This window comes from Silene latifolia, chromosome X (assembly GCF_048544455.1).
Source record: "Silene latifolia isolate original U9 population chromosome X, ASM4854445v1, whole genome shotgun sequence".
Lineage (NCBI taxonomy): Eukaryota > Viridiplantae > Streptophyta > Magnoliopsida > Caryophyllales > Caryophyllaceae > Silene > Silene latifolia.
The window spans coordinates 84540813-84567523 of record NC_133537.1 but is presented as its reverse complement, the minus strand read 5'-3'; the positions used below and the strand labels follow the sequence as shown (position 1 = coordinate 84567523).

At 42.1% G+C, this 26711-nt stretch overlaps 1 non-coding gene across 1 annotated transcript; it reads right to left on the bottom strand.

Annotated features, from left to right (window-relative positions):
- Nucleotides 1-6839: 6839 nt before the first annotated feature.
- On the bottom strand, nucleotides 6840-6947 carry LOC141625649 (small nucleolar RNA R71). The gene has a single exon (XR_012535418.1). It is a non-coding gene; the product is annotated as a small nucleolar RNA R71 (small nucleolar RNA).
- Nucleotides 6948-26711: the final 19764 nt, after the last annotated feature.

The window sequence follows — 26711 nt, the reverse complement described above, 5'->3', positions numbered from 1 at the left end:
CGAACTGAGTCAATATTCAAATGTAAGAGCCCCTGCACACATAAGGACACGACACCAACTTGACTCAAGCAAAGACTCGACTTAAGACTGGCTAACCAAAAGGTTCGACTCACGGTTGGATTTAGACCTCGATTCATTTTAGACTCGACAAAACGACATGACTCAAGCTGTCATAGCTCGATTCTAAACTGGACTCGGTGTGACTAAACCCGTGATTGGACCAACATAGCCCATAGGTTTAAGTGAAACGCCCTAAATGGCCTAGCTTGGATGTTTCTGTGGACTATCCTAGACCAATAGGTAGACCAACATGACTCGAAGCCCAAGAGGTGAGCTTGGGTGACCCAACAAGGTCGTGTTCTAGACACTTGGGGCAAAACACGCCTAGCCCAACACGGCCAGGACTCGGACACGACTCGACGCATTTCATGCTTGGTTAAGGTTCGAGAAACATTTTGGATTGAATTTGAAAAAAACGAAAAAATCGATTTGAAAATGAGATTTAAAATGGGCAGCATGCCGGCTATAAAAGCTCATTTTGGGCCGAAAAATCTAGTCCTACTTGGGCAGCATTCCGCGTTTTTAAAACCATGCTATTTTGAAAGTAAGTTGTTCACAAGTTCGGTTTTGAAATCGATATGGAAAATTTGAAAAGACTCGGGAAATTCACCTTGCACATTGTCATTCTCATGTTATAAGGATGTATGTTCCTAGACATTTCTAAGTCTCGGCAAGTCTTCTACAAGAAGGTCTATGCCCTCCATCCTTTTGGGTCTAATAGAGCAAGGGCCTTTAGGTAGAGTACCTAGAAGAGCATCCCCACCCTCAAGAACCACGACGAGGCGGAGCGGAATCAAGCAATGTGCAAGCACCTGGTATAGTGGGACGTCGCCCCCCACGCGTCACAAAGAAGCGCTGGGACGGCCCGGGAAAGTCCTTAAGGGTTTATGCATGAGTCGTAGCACTACGAGTAATGTTTTACTTTCCAATACTTTCTTTTCAAGTTTCACCTCGGAGGAAAAGACCCTAGAAACAAAGTGTAACTAGTCCTCTTTTCCCCGAAAGAGTCGCCAAATCAGGACAACGCCCGCGGGATCTGCGTCCGCGGGATCCACACTAGGCATTATCGACTCGAGGTTCTTTCGAATCGAATTAAGACACATTAGAGTCGCCACCAAGTTTTATGGGAACTTGGAACCGTTCAAGTCAACTTTACACCTTTCATCGAAAAGCATAAAGCCAATCGACTACGAGTGATTAAAGATAAAGACTTGTACCCTATATCACTCGATTAGAATGACTCTCGTAATCCAATGGTATTTAGACGGATCCACAAACCATAGATCTTGAGTAAGGGGTGAGGGTACGTGTTAGGAAGCCCATAAGGACACCTAACCCCGCCCGTCAATAACGGCCTCTACTAAGTCAAGTATCGGATTTCAAACAAGGTCGTAGCTACTACGATATATGATATGCAAACGTCATTTTAAAACCCTAACATGCGAGGTTTCTATGTCGATTTAGATGCAACTAAACTAACTTTGTCAAAGTTGTAATTTAGCATGTGGGTTGATTGATCTAACAACATACAAAACAAAGCAAACAAGGCTTAAGGGGAATGAGGGAGCCGTTGGGATCTACCCTATTACAACCCAGGCATTTCATGCCGACACAACGAGAAATTAGAGACACAACTCGATCTAATTACAACAACTATCGAAATTATTTTGACTCAATTAAAATAAAACCTATATACATGATACAAAATTACAATACAAACTAACAAAAAACAACTTAAACTATTATGACTTAACAAATAAAATAAATGTAAACAAAAAGGCTAAAACTAAGTTAGATTGATTAATGATGTTAGCCGATTTATTAATTAGTAAACAAATTAGACTAGAATTAAACTAATTAAATTAAATTAAACAAATACAAAGGTTTGAAATAAATTAGGTACAACTTATTGATTAAATTGAACCCAACTCGTTAAAATTATTCACCAATCCATATTTATTAAAATAGGATTAGTAAACAATTAAAGAAACAAAAGAAGAAAAGATATCAAAACTGGCAGACCCGTGCAGTGCACGGATCAGAAGTCAGAACAGACCCGTGCAGTGCACGGATCAGAAGTCAGAACAGACCCGTGCAGTGCACGATTTTTGTAGAAAACAAAGTTAATTGCATTTTAATTTCGAAATCAGCAAAATAAATTACGGAAAAATTCACTAAATTAAATTTACATATTTTGAACCTTAAAAAATAATAAAAACAAAATTTACAATATTAGAAACAAGTAAAACAAATTTAAGGTTAATTAATTATAAATTAAATTAAATAATTACGAACTAGGTTAAAAACAATTCTAATTTGTCAACGAGTGCAAATGGAAAGGTGTTAAGCACGCACTTCCATGCTAGCGAGAAAATTAGTGAATGGAAGATGAATTCAATTAAAAATTAGAAGATTGCAAATTTCATTTACAATAATGTTATTTTACTCCTAAGATGCCTAGTGAATTAACGAACTAAATTGAGGTGTTAAATTAGTTGAAAGAATTGTGTAAAGGTGGCCTACTATTACGATGAATGAAAAGATCAAAGTTAAAACCAAGGTACAAATAACATACTACGTCAATTAGATTGATTTAATTCTGTCCGATTCCAAATACGAGGATATGTAAATGAGAAGGGGATACGACCGACCAATCTGGCGGATTTCTTTCCCAACTCAAGTGAACCCGGGTATTCGAAATGGCACTTTTACTCATACTCATACTATACTAATGTTTCATAGTTAACGATGCTAGACGATGTATAATATATAAAATAAGCGATAGAAAAACAAATAAAAATAACGAAATAAAAAGGGAAAGAAGGAGGATTTGATGCACCCTCAACCTACATATATCGTTGACACCGTCTTGGGTCGTAATCGATCATAGATTTTATCTCGAGGGGCCGTCGTCGACGAAGACAATTGAAATTGAATTTTGAAATCACGAAACAACACGTTCAAAAGGCAGACTTGAGCAGCGATTTTCAATCACAAACCACGACTTCGTTTCTCAACGATTTTTCAATCCGAAAGATGTTTTGGAAACTAGAAAGACTGAATTTGTGAATATGGAAATAAAACAGAAGTTTTAATAGGATTTGTGCACGAGAATCAAGGCCAAATACCACGACAGAAACTCGAAAACAAGATTTGTGTCCCTGTTTTCAAGAGGCTGTCACGGCTTTAGTTTAGGGTTTTTTGGATGATTGATGGTTGTTATTTGCAGTATGATGTGGGGAGAACTTAGAGGCATGAAAGTATGGCAGAGGGGAGGTATTTATAGGGAGTTAAAGTAGGGTAAAAGAGAGCAACAAGCAGTCGGGCTCCCTGTTTCGCTGCTGCTGTCCAGCAGCTTTCGTGAGCTCGTGTAGGGTTTTGGAGGGGTGTTTCTTGGTGGTTAAGCTAAGGTAATATGGGTAGGATACTAGGGTATGGATTAGGGTTAATGGGCATGGGTTTAAGTGGTGTTTGGAGCGGGTTTGGGGCTTGGCGAAGCTGAACACGGGTAAGGGAAAGGGTTGGTTGTGCGGGCTGTTTGGGACGGGTTATTAGCTGGATTGGAGGGAGTTTGGACGGGTTTGTGGAAGGGATTAGGGCCTGGTTATGAGGGTGAGTGATGGGCTGGGTTATGGGTCAAGAGTTGGCTTGAGTTTGCTTCGAAAATCGTGCTCAAATCGAGTTGAAAACGAGCTCAAAATCGCGTATAAAATCGTTGTAAAAAATCGAGTTCTTCAAATACGGTTTATAAACGATATAAATTGATTTTTCAAATCAAATAACTAAAGAATGATTTTTCAAATCAAAAATATATTTTATTTTCAATAAAATAAATTTAAGAAAATAAATTCAAATTAAAACAATAAAATGAATTCACTTTAAAAAAAACATTTAATTTAAATATCATTTAAATTAATAAAATACTTCGTCGACAACGCTCATTCTACATCATAAAACGAGCTCCAAATAATGACAATGACAACTAAAGAATACATGTGTCCTATCATCATCGGGTATTTGTCGGGTTCTCTATAAATTCCAATATCGACGGATACCGGTATCTACAAAGACGGAAATTAAACATCCATTTACCAAATTAGGTTTATTGTGCGTAACGTGATCCATTTGTATTAGTAAGATGTTTTGCAAATACGGTGTTTGAATGAGCAAACTAGGCATCTGACCCGTCCTGTATTCGGGTTAACCGAAGTCGGGATCGTCCTAGACTAGTGTTGGAAAGGGAACAGACCCTGCATCAGGCAGCCAGAAGAGGCGCGAGCCTATTGGCGATGCAAGAGGGTCTCCCCTGGTTTGAAAATAGAAAAAGGAGTGGCCTGTTTAGGCGCGGGTCTGTCAACGATGGAAGACGTATTCTGACCATTGAAAAACGTTTATAAAACGTGTTGAAAAAGGGGTATTTGAACCCGTTTTGTTTTGAAAAGGCCGTTTAGACTGCTTTTGTGTTGATTTGAAGAACGAGACTTGAATAATCGTCATTGTTTTGACAATATTCGATGTCGGGTTCGACTTTGCAAGCTTGACATGAATAGTTTTGAAAATGATTATAAACTAATTGTTTTAAGTTCATTTGAATATAATTAGTCAATATTCATCATCGTACTCGGGTTAAAATCCGACATGGTATATGGAACCAAGGATGACTTTGTATTGGTGACTAATACATTTGTTTTGCAAATGTAAAGAAATGATGAAAGGCCTTAAAATACCCTCCAAAATATAAAGAAATGAAATAAAAGGCTTTAAAATACCTTTTAAAATGTTATTAACCAAATATTATCACTGAAACACGGATTAATCCGTCATGGTATTAAGAACCAAGGGTGAAAAATGTTTTATGGTTAAAAACTTGTAAAAATGGTTTGAAAATACTTGAAATGGTAAAAACCAATTACAAATATGAAAATGAAAATAAAGGAGATGAAGAGACCAAACACGGTTTGGACTTAAGGCTGGGCAGAGTCCTTTAGGCGCGAGCCTATCTGCTACGTAAGTAGCTTCTGCCTCAACCAAAAATCTGGTTTTGGCTCATTCTTCCCATGTTTTGGACCATGTTATGCATGATTTATCATGTTATAGTCATGAAACATATGAAAACATGATGAAATAAGATTTTTACACCCTCATACTTACATGCTAGGCTTATGGCGAGAAATCGACATAAGTGTATCAACTCATTTGGTCGGAAAACTCGGTTTAAAACCGTTTTGGCAAGTAAAAAGAGTGTTTTGTTAAGTTTAGTGATGGTGTAGTGGTCGACATGGTCGGTCAAGTGATTTAATGCGCGATGACGGTACCAAACAATGTGTAAGGCTTGTGTTTACGATCGGTAGGTCGTAAACACGTGTCGGATTGTGACTTAGGAAGTCGAGTCGAGAATTTTAAGGGAGAAAAGAGGGGGCGGACACTTGCGTAACTCTCAAATGGTGGCATTTGAGGGGTATTTATAGGAAAATGAGTGGTTGTGTGAGTTTTGAGCGACGTGGCCACCTGGGCTGCTCAAAGAGGCGCGAGCCATGTCGCACGTCTTCGAGGTGTCTTGTCACTATCACACGAATACAATCATGATTTGTTCTATCCTAGGATTTGGATGAACATGTTTGGTACTTGACTATGTAAGATTCCGGTAAATCTTAACATAGAAGCATTTGAATGGTTTGTTTTTGTGTTTGACTCGGTTTGACTCATTGTTGGAGTCGGGATTTGAATTTTTGAGTCGGTTTTTTGGTCCGGTGTCGGTTTTGACTCTAGTTAGTGTCATTGTGGCCCCGTCGTCATGCATTAAACACTCTAGGTACTTTTGAAAGGTTTTGAAATGTTTTATTTTCGAAATCGTTTTAAGTTTTCCGACGTAAAGTTGTACACAAACCGTCGATCAAACGCTGCGATTCCTAAGCATGTTGTAGTCCGATAATCATCGAGTGTTTGTTGGAGTCTCAGCAGATACTGGGTATCTACAACTTGCCTCTTTGCTAAGAGTAATTTGTAGAGTTATAAATATTGTTTTGGTTGGTAGCTTTTGACGACAAAGTTTTAGCCGAGCCAAAAATGGCGCCGTTGTCGGAGACGCTGTTAACTTGATTTGATTTTCTTTAATTGTTTTTAGTTGTGTCTTTCTTCACCTTGGGGAAGTCAATCTCCTCAAGGTTGTTCTAATTGTTTTCGAGTTGTTTGATATTTTGCATGACTAGGAGATCACAAGGTAATCCGTTACCTATTGATCTTGAAATTGAAAGGCCTTAACAAACAATAGAAGAGTTGCTAGAGGTACTTTGAGAGGTATTGGAGAGATAGTGGACATTCAACCAAATAACATTGAGTTTACCAACCCTTTTGCTAGAGAAGGAGAGGACAACCCAATACAAAACCCACCACAAAATCATCCCACAATGCCTAAATTTTCATCATATTTCATACCAACCAAGGAGAACCTACCAAATGGTACTCCTACACCACAACATTTAACCGGTAATTTCATTGCCAAATCCGCATTCATACAATTAGTTGAGAGAAGTCAATTTGGAGGGATGCCTAGTGAAGACCCTCATTCAGATATGGAGACTTTTTGTGACTATTGTGATGCGATTTCTTAAACCGGAGTTACTCAAGACCAAATCTGATGGGTACTATTTCCTTTTTCTTTGATTGGTGACGCAAAACAATGGTTAAAGAGCCTAGACAAGGCTACTCTTGGTATTGACTCATGGAAGAAGTTGGCACTTGCTTTCTACAAGAAATTCTATCCTCCAGAGAAGACTAAAATGTTGAGAGCCCAAATCACCGGGTTAAAGCAAAGAGATGAGGAATCATTGTATGAGGCATGGGAGAGATTTAAGGACACTTGTCGTTCTTGTCTACATCATAGACTTAGCGAGTGGTTCCTTGTGAAACAATTTTGGAATGGTCTTCATGAAGATTCCCACAATATCCTCAACATGGGATCCAATGGTATGTTTACCGAAGTTGATGACAATCAAACATGGGCCAAAATCGAAGAGATGGCGGTTCATAATTCACAATATAGTAGGCCTCGAAAGGCTACTAGAGGAGGAAAGCATGAGGTAAATTTCATCACTCAATTGGTTGCTCAACTAAATGCTCATATTGACACCATCAATTTGAAGTTTGAGAAGGCTATGGCTAAACTTGAAGAGGCCTCCAAATCACCCAAACAACATGTTAATGCTATGGTGGCATCATCCTCAATTCCAAGTGGAGTATGTGAGAGTTGTGGAACTTTAGGACATGACCAAAGTGAATGTAGGGGAATAAGTGAACAAGTGAATGCTTTCCAAGCTTACAATAATGACACCCCTTATTCAAACTATTACAATGAGAACACCAAATTCCATCCCAATCTTTCATACAAAAGCCAAAATGTTCAAAACCCTCAACCAACATACACCCCACCTCTAATGAGAAACCAAGCTCAAAGACCCTTTTACAACCAAAGCCAAAGTTATCAAAATCAATCTTCATACAATCAACCAAATGACCAAGGCTTTGATGTTCAAAACGCGGTCCTCCAAATGCAAAAGAATCAACAAGAATTTTTCACTCAAATGCAAAAAGATATCCAAGCAAAAGATATCACCATCAACAACATACTAGCCCACACAAAGATGTTGGAAACCCAAATGACTCAATTAGCATCTTCTAACTCTCAAAGGCAAAAGGGACAATTACCACCTAAAGGTAATCCCCCAAGACATGCATCGGTTAGTGCCATCCATTTGAGAAGTGGTACAAGATATGAAGGGCCGAAGAGGCCCATTGATGAAGATGTTGTGAATTCTAGTGACAAGCAAAGAGTTGAAAACTCTAAGGAAGAAAAAGAACCCACCATTCAAGAAGTTTTAAAAAAGAAAAATGAAGAGAAGGCTAAGGAGAAAGAGCCTATTGTGATTAGACTTCCATTTCCGAGTCATCAAGCTAAGCCTAAGTTTGATGAACACTTGGAAAGTTCATGGAGATTGTGAAGAACTTAGAAGTCTCAATTCCATTCATGGAATTAATCAATCATGTTCCCGCCTATGCGAAATACATGAAAGATATTCTTACAAAGAAGAAATCTATCCGGAAGCTAGAGACTATTGCATTCACTAAAGTGAGTAGTGATATTCTACAAGGAAGTTCACCTCCAAAGCTCAAAGATCCGGGAAGTTTCTCTATTCCATGCACCATTGGCGGCACTACGATCAACAAAGCATTATGTGACCTTGGGGCAAGTGTGAGTGTCATGCCATACTCGGTGTGCAAAAGGCTAGGAATGGGAGAACTCAAATGCACCAATATCACGCTTCAAATGGCCGATCGATCAACGAAGACACCTTTGGGGGTATGGGAGGATGTACCCGTAAGAATTGGCAAGTTCTTCATCCCGGTGGACTTTGTTATTGTTGACATGGAGGAAGACTCCAACATTCCTATCACTTTAGGAAGACCCTTCTTACATACCGTTGGAGCGATGATTGATGTGAAATATGGAGAGCTCACACTTGAAATAGGAGATGAAACAATCACTTTTAACCTTGACAAGACAATGAGAGCTCCCCGCTTACATGAGCCATGTTTCATGATCGATCATTATAGCCGAGAAAGTGATAGGAAGAAGTTGGCATCTCAATGAAAAGATCAAGCTATTAGTAAAGAATTACCACGCATATGGAAGAAGAAAGTGGATAATCTTCAAGATGCTCCATCCAAGGAGCAAGGAAATTTTCAAAGCAAAGAGAGCTTGAATAGCTCACTGCCACTCATGACAAGAGAAGAAGAAGGCCTCATTGGCCATGACAACAAGAAAGAGGAGTTGTTTTCATCAACTCGTGATACTATAGGGAAGCAAGCTAGTGAAGTATGTGGTCTATGGGATGACAAATTCGATGGGTTAGTCAATCCCTACATTGGCAGTGCTATAGACCAAGGCTTTGGTGACCATCTTGACTCAAGTCACCACCATGAAGAACACAATGTGCAAAGGTCTATTGAAGATCTTTACAATGACAATGAACAAGCCTTCGACTACTTCTACAAGGTGTTGAGCAACATCAACAACACCTTGGCTATGCCCCCTTGATATCTCATACACGAATGAGAGTTTGGTGGAGTCCTCCCTAAACCACCATTTGTAAATATTCTAACCCCTTAACTTGCATTTTATTTCTTGTACTGCATACTTGTCAATTTTGGATTTACATTTTTATGCTTTGATCAAGATTATCATTATGAGAGAAAGTGAGGGAGGTATTTTAATGTTTCTTGATGTGTAGTGTTTGCTTTAGTGTGGGGATAGCAATTGCCCAGGCTATCCGAGCGTTCATAGTTCACCCACAATGAAGAACAAAAGAATGAAGAAGAAATGATTTGGGATATGAAGATCCCCACGGGTGGACCTGAACCCGTGGATAAAGGGAGTGATCCGAGCGTCCCAGTGGAAACCCGCTCATCTTGGGCATGATCCGAGCGTCCAGGCACCGAGCCGCTCGTCTTGGAAGACCTGGGAACTCAAAAATCCACACTAACCATGAATCCGAACGTCCCCAGGAGAAGACGCTCGTCTCAGTCTGAAGACGCTCGTCTCAGTTGGAATATGCGCGTCCTGGCCGCTTTCAAAATTATAATCTCTCACTGTCTTACGATCCGAGCGTCCCCAGGGGAATCCGCTCGTCTCATGCGAAATCCGTGCGTCTCAGCACGGGTTAGGGACTTCAGAGCTGACTGACTTACAATCCGAGTGTCTTTAAGGAGATCCGCTCGTCTCCCCCTGCTGAAGCCAAAACACGGGATTTAAAACCCTTTTCCCCAACTCATTTCCTTCTTCCAAAACACAAACACACACACATAAACCCTCAAAACCCTCAAATCCCTCATTTACAAAACTCAAAATCCTCAACAAAATTCACTCAAATCAAATCCAAACTTCCTCAAAACACAGTCAAATTACTCCTTCATCAACAAAACACCAACCAAACATCCAAATCCTCAAAAATTGAATCGATTTTCTAGGTTTCAAGGCAAAATTCGAAAAATAAATTTGGGATTAATTGAAGCTTGAGGATACTAGAAGCATTCAAGCAAAGTTTTGTTGAGACATTCTTAACAAGGAGAAGAACAATGGCAAGGACTAAAGGTGGAAACAAGGCACCCACAAAATCAAATCTTTCAAAGAGGCAACAAGCTCTTCAAGCTTCCAAAGCTTTGGTGGTACAACAAGCAAGAGTAGAAATTCAAGAGGTACCTACTCCTATGGTGGAAGCTACTACTCCTTTTTCCGGTTATTGAGCAATTACATGAATATCCAAAGGTAACTTTCACATCCGATTCTCATAGGAAAGCTTTTATATCTCTTGCTAAGAAATCAATTCTGCCCACCAAGTTTATTTGTCAATATGGCTTAGAAAAGTTGGGTGTTTTTGAGAGGACCAAGAACCTTTTTGAGTCTATGAAGTTGGGTACCATCTTTGAGATGCAGGAATTGACATACCCCTCCCTTACTATGGAGTTTATAAGCTCATTGAAGGTAACCAATGTCTTGAACTTGAAAAGTGTTGAATTCCGCCTAGAAAATAAGGATAGGAAGATGACTTTGGAAGAGTTTGGAAAAGTGTTCGGTCTTGAGGAATACTCTCATTATGATAAGAAGCCCTCGAAATATGACCCCGCCCCTTTCTGGAAAGCTATCTCCGAAAGAAAATTTGAATCCTTCCATGAGTGTCGTGCCCTTTATGTTCACCATCCGGGTATAAAGGTATGGCATAAGGTTGTGGGAAATACTCTAATTGCAAGGAAGGGCACTAATCATTCACCGAACTCGATTTTATCTACCTTGAATCAACCATGAATGTCGAGAAAAAGTTCACCAAACCATACAACATACTTCAACTCCTAATTGAAAGGTGGCTTACAATTGACAATGGTAAACAAGGAGCGGCTTTTATCGTTAATGGAGGCTTGGTTACATGGTTGGCCAAACACTTTAACCCGGATTTCAACAAGGATGAGACTGATAAACCGGTTAGAGATGGCCACCTTCTTGACTTGAGCACTATGATTAACAAGTTTCATTGGGTCAAGAACGATAATCTTGACAACAAATTTGAGTGGCTCACAAAAGTTGCTAAGTCCTTCATTCTACCAAACAAGATTTGCCGACTCAATGTCCGAAGCAAAAACTATCTTCTTCCACACTCCGGTGAAGCCGAGATGATAATTCAACAACATAGGGAAGCCGTTACCGAGCCCTCCTCCTCCTCCATTGTGACTCCACCATACCCGTTTACCTACCAAGATGTTGAGGTAGGTAACGATTACTTGACTCAATTGATGCAACACATGCATAAGTAAGCTTATGAAGACCGGGTCAATGCCTATAGAGCTCAATATCCGCCCCTCCTACACCTAGCTAGGCAAGGACTCCTTGACCCATCATGTCCTTTGCCTAGTTGGGCGGCTAGGAAAGCATTCTTTCCTAATGCTCCTAACATGGGTGGTGAGGAGATTGTTGTTGAGAGTGAGGAAGAAGAAGAAGAGGAAGATGAGGAAGAAGAAATGGAAAGCTCAAGTGATGATGGTGAAGCCTCCGGGTCCATCGAGGTGGATGATGATGACAATGAGGATAATGAGGATGACGATGATGATGATAGTGATGTCGCCATGGGCGACAATTGAGGATTATCAAGCTTTTTGGAGGATGCCACAATCCATTGTGAGTTTCTTACACCTCCTTTAGCTTTGTTCATTTCTCTTGTTTTCAAATATTTTTATTCTTGATCATGAGTATCGAGTCCTAGCACCACCTAGTGGACTCCCACCTCGGTTTCATTGAGGTGTCTTTTATTGTTCCCATATGAAAAACCCCAAATGACAAGTTTAGTTTCATTCATAGCATTTTGTGCATGAACTCCCCCAAATTTTTACACTAGCAATAGTGTCTTATTTGGTTTGGGGAAGTTTAAGCACACGCATTGGGAGTTAATTCAAATTATGCTCTCCAACCAAACAAAAATTCATGCATCATATAGTATTGTTTAGAATGCATTCACTTGTTCACTTGTTCATATGTCATATAGTTTGCATTTAGTGTAGAAATCATGCATTCTCATATAGTTTGCATAATTCCTTATCGTATTGGCCATTGAGGACAATGCCCATACTAGTGTGGGGATGAGGAATCCTAACTTGACTAAAAAATCAAAAAATGATAAAATTGAAAATTTTTGAAAATATAAAAACATGTCTCTTTATTTCATAAACAAAAACCCATAAAAATTTGAAAAATTAAAAAACCAAAAACATGTTCATTCCTTTATAGTGTAGTATTGTATATATTGTATATACTTGTTTGTTTGTCTATCCTTCTTCACATTGATCGACTACGCCACATTCGAGACATGAGGATCATGAAGACCGCATGGTATGATCTTTCCAATCTCCTTCTTCCTCTTTATGTTAATGACTATGTGGCTTTATTTTGATTGATGCGGTATGAAACAATGTGATTATAGGATTGCATTTAGCTTATATGGCATACTACTTGGTAGAAGCATATGCATTAGGTTGTATAAATGATAGTTGCATTATAGGAAAAAAATTGTGAAAGCATCTATTTAGGAAACTTGACAAGTGTATATAGGCCCTTGTAGATACTTTTTCTTCTTAAGACTTTTCTCATTAGAATACTTGTAAAACACCCTAGGATGTGTCATGCTAGTATCTTTTGACCCATGGATTAAGGCCTAGTCAAGAGTACCTTGTGGTGTGATAACTCCTTGGCTACCGTTTATTCCAAGGTGACCCATGAAGCCATGCAACCATTGTAATACTACGGATTTTCATAAGCTAGGTACTCGACCGAGTAGAGCCTACTCGGCCAAGTAGTGCTAATTGTGTATTCTGTTTCCGTTCTGCCGAGGAATACTCGGCCGAGTATGATGAATACTCGACCGAGTAGAGGATACTCGGTCGAGTATACTCCATACTCGACCGAGTATCCGGTCTGGCGAGTGATATTTCAGCGGTTTGATGCGGGAGGGTTTAGGGTTATTTAATATTAAGAATCAGTTTCTAAACGTCATTTCAACCCTAATCATTTTACGATTACTTTAATCACTCTCTAATCACTCCCTAATCATTCCCTAATCCTTCTTTGTGAGTGTGCAATCATCGTAGTTCTTGCGTTTAATCCTTCATTCTACTGTTGGTAAGTCCTTTCTCTTCATGTCACTTATGTTCTTTTGGGGTTTACTGTATATATATGAATTGGGGAAAAAGGGGAATTGTGCAATGTGTAATTGTGCTATGTGGTTATTGTATAGGAGAAGACTTCATAGAAGAGCCTTTTTGATTGCTCGGTTTCCATATTGCTGTTGATTGCTAAGGTAGGGTTTCCCTACTCAGTTCTGTTTAATTAATTTGAGACATTGTGATTGTACTGTGTATAAATGTTGTTATCTGCTGATCTTCGGAGGATGGGTATTGTGGTGACGGTGTTGGTGTGGTTGTGTTATGACGGTTGTGGTGTTATGACAGCTGTGATACTGTGTGTGATTGTGGTGGAGTCACTTGCGGGAGTGGCTTCACACCCTAGTTCGCCCTCCGTGGAACCCGTCACGGGAGGAGATGTGCACATTAAGGGACATGGATTGTTAGTCGCTCGTTGATGAGATGGACTAGGTGGGGATGGGCTACGGTCACCCACTGGCGGCGAGGATTACCTGTTGCGATGGGTAATCTGGCAGGGCTACACACTTCGGTGTATAGTCGGTTACTGTGTGAGATCAGGAGACCGGGAGTGGAGGATGATCAGCTGGTTGCTTTGTCTGTTGTCTTATATTGATTGAGTAGTACTGACCACGTTGTTGTTTGTGGAATCTTTTGTGATCCATTCGATGATGGTGAGCAGGCTTGACAGGTATTGCTTTTGGTGAGCTTGGGCAGTCATGGGGGAGTTGTCATCACCAGTCGTAGCATCGCAGTTCGAGTCTTAGTTATGATTTTGTTGTCAGACATTGGATTTATTTGTTGGTTCAGTTTTGGATTTGGTTTGATGTAAACATTTATACTTTATTGAACTTTTAATAAATGTGCTCAATTCAGACGCTTTTGATATTTACTAACCTCGGGCAACCGAGATGGTAACACACTTTTATGGTAGAGTGGTCTTGGTAAGGCACCTTGGTATGAGGGGGTGTTACAAAGTGGCATTAGAGCCGAAGATTCCGGCACCTAAAACAAATGAACCTAAAGAACCTAGGGAGTCTAAATAAAATGAACCCGGGGAGAGTTGTTTGGAGCTACCGCAAAGACTTGGGAGACGTCTCGGAGTCGCAATTTTGCCCTCACTAACTCGAGCCGTCACATGGTGAAGTGTGTTGAGAGTTGTGTCATATATGTGCATGTATGTTAAGGTTCATAGTTGGAACATGTGGTAGGAAGAAATGTGTATGTAGAATTCGAAAAGTATGTTGAGCATGGAAAAGTATCGGCAGAGATGAATATGTGAAATTGGTGTATCGGTTTTCATATATAAGTGTTTGGCATGATTATGTGTTTACTATGTGGCATTAGAATTTCTGTCGTTGTATGTATGGATGTGGGAATAGAAAGCATGATAGGGACCCTGTACTGTTTTTGACCGTCTTTGGCATGACTCGGCCGAGCAAGGCTGGTACTCGACCGAGTAGGGAGTACTCGGCCGAGTAACCGAGCACTCGACCGAGTGTTAGATGGTGAGAATTTGCTACGCTACTGGAGTCGATTACTCGACCGAGCATTATTAGTGTACTCGACCGAGTAGTGTGCACTCGGCCGAGTGTTGTTTATACTCGACCGATCATTCGCTTGGTGAATTTGTAATTGGCTACTGGAGTCGACTACTCGACCGAGTATCAGGGATACTCGACCGAGTAGCCGTTACTCGACCAAGTATTGCTTGGTACTCGGCCGAGTGTTCCTTTGGCGGAATACCGTTACATTTTGAACCGTAGGCTTTTGTGCTTACGTTTCCTTGTTTCTTATCGGCTCAAAATGCCGCCCAAAAGAACTGCCGCACAAATTCAAGCTGCTGAGATGACAGTTGACGAGGTTGCTCGTATGATAGAGCAACAAGAGGCTCTCCTTGAGGCTCTTAGAAATGTGGGAAAAGGGAATGAGAAGCCGGTGGATGCTACTTAGCTTAGCATCATCATTGCTCGCTTCAACTCTCCCACATATGAGGGTGTTGGGGAACCAAAGCTGCTCGAGAAATTGCACCGTGAGATGGAAAGTCTCATGGAAGTGGTTAAGTGCCCAGATGATATGATCGTTGAGCAGGTAGTATACTACCTGAGAGGTGAGGCCGCTGTTTGGTGGCAAAACGTCAAGGAAGCTGCTAGAGCCTATTACCAGGCTGAGGGTCTTGAAGTTATCCCATGGTCAGGGTTGAAGAGCGCTATAAGAGAGCAGTTTGTGCCGGAGCATATCCGACACAAGATGAGATCTGAGTTTGATTCCTTTACCATGTCGGAGGAGATGACAGTCACTGAGTACTATCATCGGTTCCTAGAGCTATCTCTCTATGTCGAAGACATGCAGTTGGGACAAAGGGGTTTGGCCCTCCGTTTTGAGAGGGGTTTATCTGCCAAGATCGTGAGCCGTCTGCCAGCTGGGGTTGCTACTGACCTTAAGGAAGTGTACCTAAGAGCGGGCCAAGCTGAGAGGATGGTAGACCTCTCAAGAGAGATCAATGAGAGGACTGCTGCTGAAAAGAGGAAGGCTGACAGTGGAAGCAACAGTCAGTCGGGCAACAAAAAGGGCAACTTCAACCATGCAAAGGCTTTTTCTGGTGGAGCTGGCTTCTCAGGGGGATCTCGTGGCTGGGGAAAGACTGGAGGTCGGAGTCTGAGTGACAACTCCAGCCTTACATGCTTCAACTGTGGTGGTGTAGGCCACAGAAGGCGGGAATGCACGAGTTATAGGCCCGGCACTAGTTCAGGAGCTCATCATGGGAACTTCTCTCAGGGGCCGACTCAGAGCTTTGCTAGTAATCGACTGGGTGGATCATGGGGCAACAGAGGGGGACAAAGCAACCAGGGCAGCTATAACCGCAGTGGTGGTGGATCTTATCAATGCCATAACAACAGCGCCACCCAGGATTCGGCAACCAAGCCAAGTACTTCTAATGCTTCGGTCCAGGGAGGAGGGCAGAAAAGCAGTGGAAAGCTCTTCATGATGGACAAGCAGGAAGCACAGGACGATGCACATGTAGTCACCGGTACCTTTCTCGTTCATAATGTACCGTCCTTTGTTTTGTTTGATTCAGGGGCAACACATAATTTTGTGTCTAGAAGTCATGCCTTGTCTATGGGTTTGGGAAAGTTTGAGGTTGTAAAGGATGATGTGTTCATACCTTCTGGGGAGTCTGTGTTGTGTCTTAAGTTGTATAAGGGAGTGTATATGGTTGTTGGAGGGGTAGATTTACCGGTAGACCTGTTAGAGTTTCCTATGGATGGGTTTGAGGTGATTGTCGGGATGGATTGGCTGGGTAAGTATGATGCCAAGATAGATTGTCGACAAAAGAAAGTGTCCTTAAAGGTTCCTAAGGGTGTTAGGGTGTTCTATAGAGGGTTTGTGGTGAAGCCTAAGTGTAAGTTCGTAGTTGTGATGACTTTAAAGTCATGTTTAAGGAAAAAGTGCCCTTTGATTCCCTGTCATGTGAGAGACCGCCGAGTAGAGCCGCAGACAGCTGCTGAGATACCTGTGGTGGGAGAGTTTGATGATGTCTTTCCTAAGGAGATACCGAGTTTGCCGCCAAAGAGGGATGTTGATTTCAGTGTGGAGCTTAAACCAGGAACATGTCCGATATCCAAAGCACCATACCGTATGGCACCTAAAGAGTTAGCTGAGTTGAAGAAACAGCTACAAGAGTTGTTAGACAAGGGTTATATCCGGCCAAGTGTGTCACCGTGGGGAGCCCCCATTCTGTTTGTGAAGAAGAAAGATGGGAGTATGAGGCTGTGCATTGATTACCGAGAGTTAAATCGCGTCACAGTGAAGAACAAGTATCCTTTGCCTAGGATTGATGACTTGTTTGATCAGCTAAGTGGAGCGGGTGTGTTTTTCAAGATTGACCTGAGGTCAGGCTATCATCAACTGAGGATAGCAGATGAGGATATTCCAAAGACAGTGTTTCGATCTCGATATGGTCATTATGAGTATGTGGTGATGCCTTTTGGGTTGACCAATGCACCAGCAGCTTTCATGGATTTGATGAACCGGATCTTTACACCGTTCTTGGACAAGTTTGTGGTTGTTTTCATCGACGCCATCTTAGTCTATTCCAAGACTAAGGAAGAACATGAGGAGCACTTAAGGATAGTCTTGCAGACTTTGAAAGAGAATCAACTTTATGCCAAGTTATCCAAGTGTGAGTTCTGGTTGGAAGAGGTGGCTTTTCTGGGTCATGTGATATCTAATAAGGGGGTGTCTGTGGATCCTAGCAAGATTGAGGCCATGACCAAGTGGGAATCACCGAAGAATGTTGCTGAGATTCGGAGTTTCTTAGGTCTTACCGGCTATTACAGGAGGTTTGTGAAAGATTTCTCTACCATAACGCGGCCTATGACAGCCTTGATGAGGAAAGAGACCAGATTTGTTTGGGATGAGAGTTATGAGACGGCGTTTCAGACCTTAAAGGAACGCTTGACCACAGCTCCTATTCTAGCTTTGCCAGGGGGATGTGAGAACTTTGAGGTATATACTGATGCTTCAAAGAATGGTCTTGGTTGTGTTTTAATGCAGGCAGGGAAGGTCATAGCTTATGCTTCGAGGCAGCTAAAGCCATATGAAGAGAACTATCCTACTCATGATCTGGAGCTGGGTGCAGTTGTTTTCGCTCTTAAGATTTGGAGGCACTACCTTTATGGAGCAACCTTTAAGGTGTTTTCTGATCATAAGAGCCTAAAGTATATCTACACTCAGAAGGAGCTGAACATGCGACAGAGACGGTGGATGGAGCTGATCGGAGATTATGATATGGAGATCATCTATCATGAGGGTAAGGCTAACGTTGTTGCAGATGCTTTGAGTAGGAAGAGCGTTCATTCGCTATGTAAGGCCATGTCCTTGCTGAAGCTGAGGGATGAGATGTCTAGGATGGGGATCTTTATGATAAGGAAGGGGGATACCATCGGGGATTTGACGATCGAGCCAGATTTTTATGAGAACATCAAGAGTAACCAGGAGCTTGATCCTAAGATTCAGGAATGGAAGTCAAGGGTGGAGAGTGGGACAGCTTCCAGGTTTTCTATCCATACAGATGGGAGTGTCCGTTTTGATGGGAGATGGTGTGTTCCTGAGGATGCAGAGTTGAGGAGAGTGATCTTGATGGAGGCTCATTGCACTCCTTATTCGGTTCACCCGGGTGGTGACAAGCTTTATAAAGATCTTAAGAAGACTTTCTGGTGGCCAAACATGAAGAAGGATGTAGCTGAGTTCGTGGCTAGATGTTTGACCTGCCAGAGGGTCAAGGGTGAGCAGAGGAGACCACAGGGTAAGATTCAGTCTTTGGAGGTACCCGAGTGGAAGTGGGAGTCCATCTCTATGGACTTCATTGTGGGATTACCTAGATCACAGCAAGGTAATAACATGATCTGGGTGATTGTTGATCGGTTAACCAAGTCAGCTCACTTTGTTCCTATGAAAGATACCTGGTCGAAGATGCAGCTGGCATTGGGTTACAGGAGGCATGTGGTACGGTTATATGGTATACCCAAGGATATCGTTTCTGATCGTGATGCGAGGTTCATATCCAAGTTTTGGCAAGAACTGCAGGAGTTGATGGGTACTACCTTGAAGATGAGTACAGCTTTTCATCCAGCAACCGATGGTCAGAAAGAGAGAACCATCAAGACCTTAGAGGACATGTTAAGGGCATGTGTTATGGAGTTTGGGGGCAGCTGGGAAGACAGACTTGACCTGATTGAGTTTTCATACAACAACAGTTATCATGCGAGTATCGGGATGGCACCTTTTGAGGCTTTGTATGGTCGGAAGTGCCGAAGTCCAGTTTGTTGGGATGATAGTTCTGAAGCTGTGGTTTAGGACCACAACTGGTACAGGATATGGTTGAGCAAGTCCAGATGATTCGGAAAAAGATGAGAGCAGCTCAAGATCGCCAGAAGAGTTATGCCGATTTACACCGCAGAGACATAGAGTTCGCAGTAGGTCACAAGGTTCTTCTGAAAGTGTCACCTATGCGAGGGGTAATGAGGTTTGGGAAGAAAGGTAAGCTGAGTCAGAAGTTTATAGGTCCTTATGAGATTTTGGACCGCATAGGCGAGGTAGCCTACAGATTAGCTTTGCCACCAGCTTTGGACAGAGTCCACAATGTTTTCCATGTTTCCCAACTTCGGAAGTATGTGAGTGATCCGTCGCATATCCTTGAGGTGGAGAACATCGAGCTTGATGAGTCCTTGTCCTATGCCGAAGTTCCTAAAGAGATTCTTGACCGCAAAGTTCGTAAGACAAGGAATGGTTAGACGGTCTTACTCAAGGTACTTTGGTCTAATCACAATGTGGAAGAGGCCACATGGGAACCCGAGGAAGCTATGAGAGAACGTTTTCCTAGCCTTTTTGATCAGGTATGTTTGGTTAAGGGGACGTAACCATTGTCTTTTTAGGGGGGTAGGAGATGGTCGCGTGTGTGTTTTGTCTTATTTTTGAGTCAGGATAGTGAGTTTTGTAGTGTTTTGTATAATTCTTTGGTGTTGACAAATGTTTGTTTGGGGAAGTCTTTTTGTGTTTTGTGGTGTCTTGTTTAGGGTAGAGTATGAACTTCGGGACGAAGTTCTTTTTAAGAGGGGGAGACTGTAATACTACGGATTTTCATAAGCTAGGTACTCGACCGAGTAGAGCCTAATCGGCCGAGTAGTGCTAATTGTGTATTCTGTTTCGGTTCTGCCGAGGAATACTCGGCCGAGTATGATGAATACTCGACCGAGTAGAGGATACTCGGCCGAGTATACTCCATACTCGACCGAGTATCCGGTCTGGCGAGTGATATTTCAGCGGTTTAATGCGGGAGTGTTTAGGGTTATTTAATATTAAGAATCAGTTTCTAAACGTCATTTCAACCCTAATCATTTTACGATTACTTTAATCACTCTCTAATCACTCCCTAATCATTCCCTAATCCTCCTTTGTGTGTGTGTGCAATCGTTGTAGTTCTTGCGTTTAATCCTTCATTCTACTGTTGGTAAGTCCTTGTTCTTCATGTCACTTATGTTCTTTTGGGGTTTACTGTATACATATGAATTGGAGAAAAAGGGGAATTGTGCAATGTGTAATTGTGCTATGTGGTTATTGTATAGGAGAAGACTTCATAGAGGAGCCTTTTTTATTGCTCGGTTTCCATATTGTTGTTGATTGCTAAGGTAGGGTTTCTATACTCAGTTCTGTTTAATTAATTTGAGACATTGTGATTGTACTGTGTATAAATGTTGTTATCTGCTGATCATCGGAGAATGGGTGTTGTGGTGACGGTGTTGGTGTGGTTGTGTTGTGACGGTTGTGGTGTTGTGACAGCTGTGATGTTGTGTGTGATTGTGGTGGAGTCACTTGCGGGAGTGGCTTAACACCCTAATTCGCCCTCCGTGGAACCCGTCACGGGAGGGGTTGTGCACATTAAGGGACAGGGATTGTTAGTCGCTCGTGGATGAGCTGGACTAGGTGGGGATGGGTTGCGGTCACCCACTAGCGGCAAGGATTACCTGTTGCGATGGGTAATATGGCAGGGCTACACACTTCGGTGTGTAGTCGGTTACTGTGTGAGATCGGGAGACTGGGAGTGGAGGATGATCAGCTGGTTGCTTTGTCTATTGTCTTATATTGATTGAGTAGTACTGATCCCGTTGTTGTTTGTGGAATCTGCTGTGATCCATTCGGGGATGGTGAGTAGGCTTGACAGGTATTGCTTTTGGTGAGCTTGGGCAGTCATGGGGGAGTTGTCATCACCAGTCGTAGCATTGCAGTTCGAGTCTTAGTTATGATTTTGTTGTCAGACATTGGATTTATTTGTTGGTTCAGTTTTGGATTTGGTTTGATGTAAACATTTATACTTTATTGAACTTTTAATAAATGTGCTCAGTTCAGACGCTTTTGATAGTTACTAACCTCGGGCAACCGAGATGGTAACACACTTTCATGGTAGGGTGGTCTTGGTAAGGCACCTTGGTATGAGGGGGTGTTACAACCATCTTCTATATTCTACCACATTTTTGTCAACAAAAGGGAATGGGCACAAAAATTGTTCAAATTTGAGTTCAAGAAATGAAAAGAAAAGAAAAAGTTTGCAATTTGCATTAAAGAAAGGAGGAGTACAAAAATAAGAACTCCTATGCTTCAAATACAAGCACCCTCGCTACAAATGGGGTGACTTTGAAAATGTTCAAAAAGAAAACGCAAAAAGTTGAAAATTGTCAAGCATTGAAATGCCAAACATCAAAAGAAATGGCAAAAAGAAAGTGTTCTCAAATGTCAAATGCCACAAGAAATTGAGGGAATAACAACAACAAAAGCAAACCACATGAAACTCAAAATACAAATGATCCCTTTTATCCATCGAATCCACTTTTGTGCATGGTAGAGAGGGGACGACCCTTCTTCTTGTCTAGACAAGAATGGGAATTCCGCGATCCTCCAGTGTTTCTAACACCATAGGGAGTCTACTCTTGACGAAAGCATTTAACGATTGAGGACAAAGGTACCCTAGCTTGACACAACTTGGAGGTGATTTATTGGTATCCTCTTAGGCTTAGTAGCTTGAAGAAATTGTATCTATAATAGAGTGTGTACCCTTAGATTGTTTCCCTTGTAGATAATTTCCGCCACTTAGATGAGGAAAGTGGCTATTCATTTTTGTAGATGCATCCATTTCTTATTTTTGTGTGCTTAATGCTTGGATGTATCGCCATTTTGGCAAGCCCCACCTTGCCTTGCAAGAAGGCATCCTACCTCATGGTTGTCTTGTTGTGAGTTGAAGGAGCGGAGTGAGACCCGCTAATTATCTCACATCGGCTATATTAGTAGGTTTGTTTAAATAAGGGTCCTAGTTTTTGTCACCTCTTTACTCGAGACGAGCAAAGGTTCGGTTTGGGGATGTTTGCTGTGACTCATATTTGAGCACATTTAGTCCCCGAATTTACCTCGTTCCCATGCTTTATAGTGCATAATTGGGTCATTTACTATCTTTAGTTTCCCATTTTGCATATTCTTTGAGATTTTGTCCCCTTTGGTAGGAAAGGAGTGCTAACCTTGCATTTACATGGCGAAATGGAGCTAAATTGATCGCATCTAATGACCAAGCATCAAAGAGAAAACATTACTAGAAGGCCTAAGTAGATAATAAAGTGAATTGGGCAAGAAGAGAAGCTCTCTGTCCCAGGATCCGAGCGGATTTCCCCCAATCCGGGCGTATCCCAACACCATAATCTGGGCGTCTTGTGCCCAAGACGAGCGTCCCATAGTAGCTCAAGCCGAGCGTCTCCTCCATGATCCGCTTGGATCACAAGTCAGAACCAACCGTGCAGCAACTCAAGATGCGCGGGACGAGCACATTGATGCGGGACTAGCAAGACGGATATGCTCATTTCCTCCGAGAGGAGCATTTCCTCAACTTTTCTTAAGGGTGTTAATAGCCATTTAAGCCCTTAGTAACCCTAATTTATGTACCTAATCCTTAGTATAAATATCCCATTGTACTACCTAGATTAGCATCATCTCTTAATCAATCTTTAATCCATCTTAATTAATTCTTAATACTCTCAAATTAGTTGTACTAAAATTCATCAATATTAATCACATCTTAATCTCTTCTTAATTTCTCTATTGTTCTTCATTTATTTTGGGTAATTAGAAGATTATTTGGGTTTTATTGGGAGATTGACAACCTTCCATCAATCATCAAGTACTTCTATTATTCTTTGCATTATTATTTTGGAATCTCCATAGGTATAATTCTCTTAATCCTTGTTTTAATTATTGTTAATCTTTCTTACTTGTTCATCATGTTTTGCCTTGTTAATATGATTGACAACCTTGTTAGCATGTTAAACTTGATAATGAGTGAGTAGTTTCCTTAGCTAGGGTTAATGGGGAATTAGGGGAAACCAATATGGGGAATGATTCATGCTTAATCTAATATATTTTCATAATTTACTTGCTTGCTTGTTATGATTTCAACTTATGCACATGTTATGTTTGATGAAATGCGAGCCTATGAATCCTTGCATTTTTTTATCCATCACCTATCTTTTCAATGGGGCTTGTAAGCTTATACACCAACTCGAGCCTCATTAGACCATGCATATAGTTGGATAGGAAGGATTAAGTCGATTTGTAGGTGTTGTACAATCTAATCGATTCAGCTCCGGGACCCAAACCTTCCTAGGGATTGTAAGCTTATACACCAACTCGATCCCATCCCAACAACAATTGCTTGCTTATAATGTGAGAATATGTTTGTATGATCAACTCCCATGAATTCCCTATGAACCCATGACACCCTAGAGCTTTTAATCAATTGTTTACATCTCCATTTATTTACCTTGCTTTGGTTTGTCATTGATTAGTTTTTAGTTGATCTCCTACCTCAACCCCAAATTGTGACACCGTAAGACACGACCATTTACAATTGAAAATCCTACATCAATACCCTTCCCTTGGGATCCGACCTTTACTTGCCTCTTTGCGAAGAGTAGTTTGTAGAGTTATAAATATTGTTTTGGTTGGTAGCTTTTGACGACGAAGTTTTAGCCGAGCCAGGCGCACAAAACTTGGGCCCACAAATAACAAACTTATAACGAACTTTCAAATTTTGAGCTGTAGACTCGCTGGGGAATAGGCGTAGCAAAAGCTGCGGCTTTGGAAGAGGCGCAGCGAGCGATGCGTCTTTTCTTGGGCTTGTCCCTGTCTGGGTAAAAACCCGATTAAACCGTGTTTCATTTTCATAAACACAAAACACAATTCTCTCTTAAATTCTCTCAAATTTGCATAAATCTTGCCAAAACTTGATCGAGTTGTGCCATAAACTATGACTAATTGAGGTATGTATCTTATTCTTGCTTTAATTTGTGTTTTTTGCTTGAATTTGATCGAAAAAATTTGGGTTTCACCTTCCCCTATTTCAAAAATTTGGGTTTTTTGCCTCAACTAGATTTGTCTTGCAAAATTGACATTAGAAATGGGTAATTGGCAATCTTAGGAACGTAACCATGTATTCTTTTTGAATTTTCGTCAAGTATTGAGCATTTGGGCGAAAAATGAGATGGTTTCTCGCTGTTTCAAAAATGACCTTAGGATTGTCCATTTTTGATGAAACTCGGTGTTTTGGAACCCTTGTGTAATGGGTAAACTTGCTATCATGTCGAATTTTCAATTTGTGATAACTCTTTCAGGACACTTTTTAGGGCATAATTGTTATTGTAGCGAAATGATGCCGAAATTTAGACTCAAGCCCGCAACTAGGCTTGAACTTAGACTTGAATTGCCTCAAACTACCACATGTGTGGTCAGGTTTTGAAAGAAATGGCCAAAGATGGCGAGAAAACCCACTTTTAATGTTCAAAGATGCTTGAAACGGCTTCAAAGAGGCTTGTCATGGCTTGACATGGCCTTGTCTGTCTTGACTTTGCAGGTGACGTGCCTTCTACATCGGGGAGAGACCCTATGGACATGGACTTAGACCCTTCTCATGCTCTCATGGCGGGAGAGAGACAGGAGGAGGAGTTCGAGGAGGAGGTTGAGGAGGTCCCGTGGAGGGCCAACATAGGGCGAGGCGGTCGCCAGCTCGTGGGTGCACCTGAGTGGGCTGAGAAATGGGATGGTAGACATCTCATTTGGGCGGTAGAGAGCCACCTGTCTTACAGGACGGCGAAGAGTTTGGTAAGTTTTGAGCTTGTTATTTCCTATTACCTCTCCTATTTATTTGCCGTTTCATTTCTCATTTTTCTTATGCTAAAGATAGCTTTTGCTTTGAATTGATACAGGAGGCCGGGAACTTGAGGTCCTTTTCCAGTTACACGACGATGATGGATGCCCTCGAGAAGCCGTCGGGGGAGGAGAAGGCCATCATCGAGCTGGGAGCCTTCGGGGCTTTGGAAGGAGCCTGGAGAGCGATCAGGGAAAAGAAAATTCGGGCTAACCTTAGCCTGATTCGAGCTTTCCTTGATCGGTACTGGGACACGACCTCAACTTTCCATATGCCTTTTGGAGAGGTCGGGGTCACTTTGGAGGACTACAGCATGATCTCGGGTCTGCCGTGTGGAGAAGAGCCCTTGGTGTGGCCGCTGACGGCCATGAGAGTAGATTCGGCCGAGGCGAGGAGGCTGATTTGCTAGAACCTGGCGGCGAGTGCTGCTAGTGTTCCCGGGTTGGTACCGAGTTTCTACGTCAGGGACGACTTTGCAGGTAGGGTCCCGGCGACGGCGGCGATGGAGGGGAGGAAGGTGCCTCCTCCTCCTTGTACTGCTGAGCAAAGGGCTCGTCTGTGGTTGTGGTGGTTCTTGTCCTCGATTTACCTCGGAGACAAGGGGGAGAGGCTGTCGACGAAGCTTCTTCCCTTTCTTGCTGACTTGAGTAGACTAGGTCGTTGGGACTGGGTTACTGCTGGCTTTGTGGTCCTCACCTAGTACATGAGGGACATGGTACGTCCGGAGCTGAAGGAGAAGGGGACTTCTTCTGCCAATGTTGGTCCTGGACTTCAGTTGGAGGTATGAACCTTTCCTTTGAATTATGAAAGGTCATGATTTCTTTATTTCTTCATTGCCATTATTGTCTTCGTAGAAAAATAATTATTATTCTGTCTGCAGGCATGGGTGAACTCCTACTTTCCTAGCTTTGCGCCCAAGAGGACGGAGCCCGAGCCGAGGGCGTACCCTGTCGTGAGGGACTGGGTGATGTGCCGTAGGAAGAGCCAGCGCTCTTCTTACGACGTTTGTCGGAGGGGCGTGAATGCCCTGACGTTGGACGCGTAAGTGCCTTCGATCCTTTTTTGATTACGTTTTCTTTTATGTCTTTTATTTAGAAGTGATCATAGGAATGACCCCTTCCCGTTTAGAGCCAATCATAGGAATGACCCCTCATTTTCTTATTTTAGTGGGTGCCTAGACCTTGGGAGAGCTACCCTGAGGCTCCGGCCTTTGTGGCTGAGGTCCTTCATACCAAGAGCTCGAGTCGGTTGTTGCTGACGACGCCCATGGGACCTGTGTGGTACTTGGGCGAGCGTTTAACTCGGCAGTGCTCCCATGACACCTTTATGGTCCCCATCGATCCTCCATGGACGATGTTTAGGGAGCCTTCTGCGGCTGAGAGAGAGGCTGACTTGGCTGACGCGGGTGGTGATGCCCTCCTTCTTCCTGGCGAGGAGTACTCCGAGTTCGTCCGTCAAAGGTTGGCGTACTGGCCTATCATGGTAAGCATTTTTACCTTTTTACTTGTTTTTGAATTGATTTGATGAATGACGAACGGTCATCAAATAAAGAGTCATTCGAACTTTGTAGGAGATCAAGGTAGCGGGCGTCGAGCCCCCAGCTTAGCCAGAGACACTGGAGTACACTGGCGCGGCGGGCATAACGACGATCTCGGAGATCCGCGACTTCGGC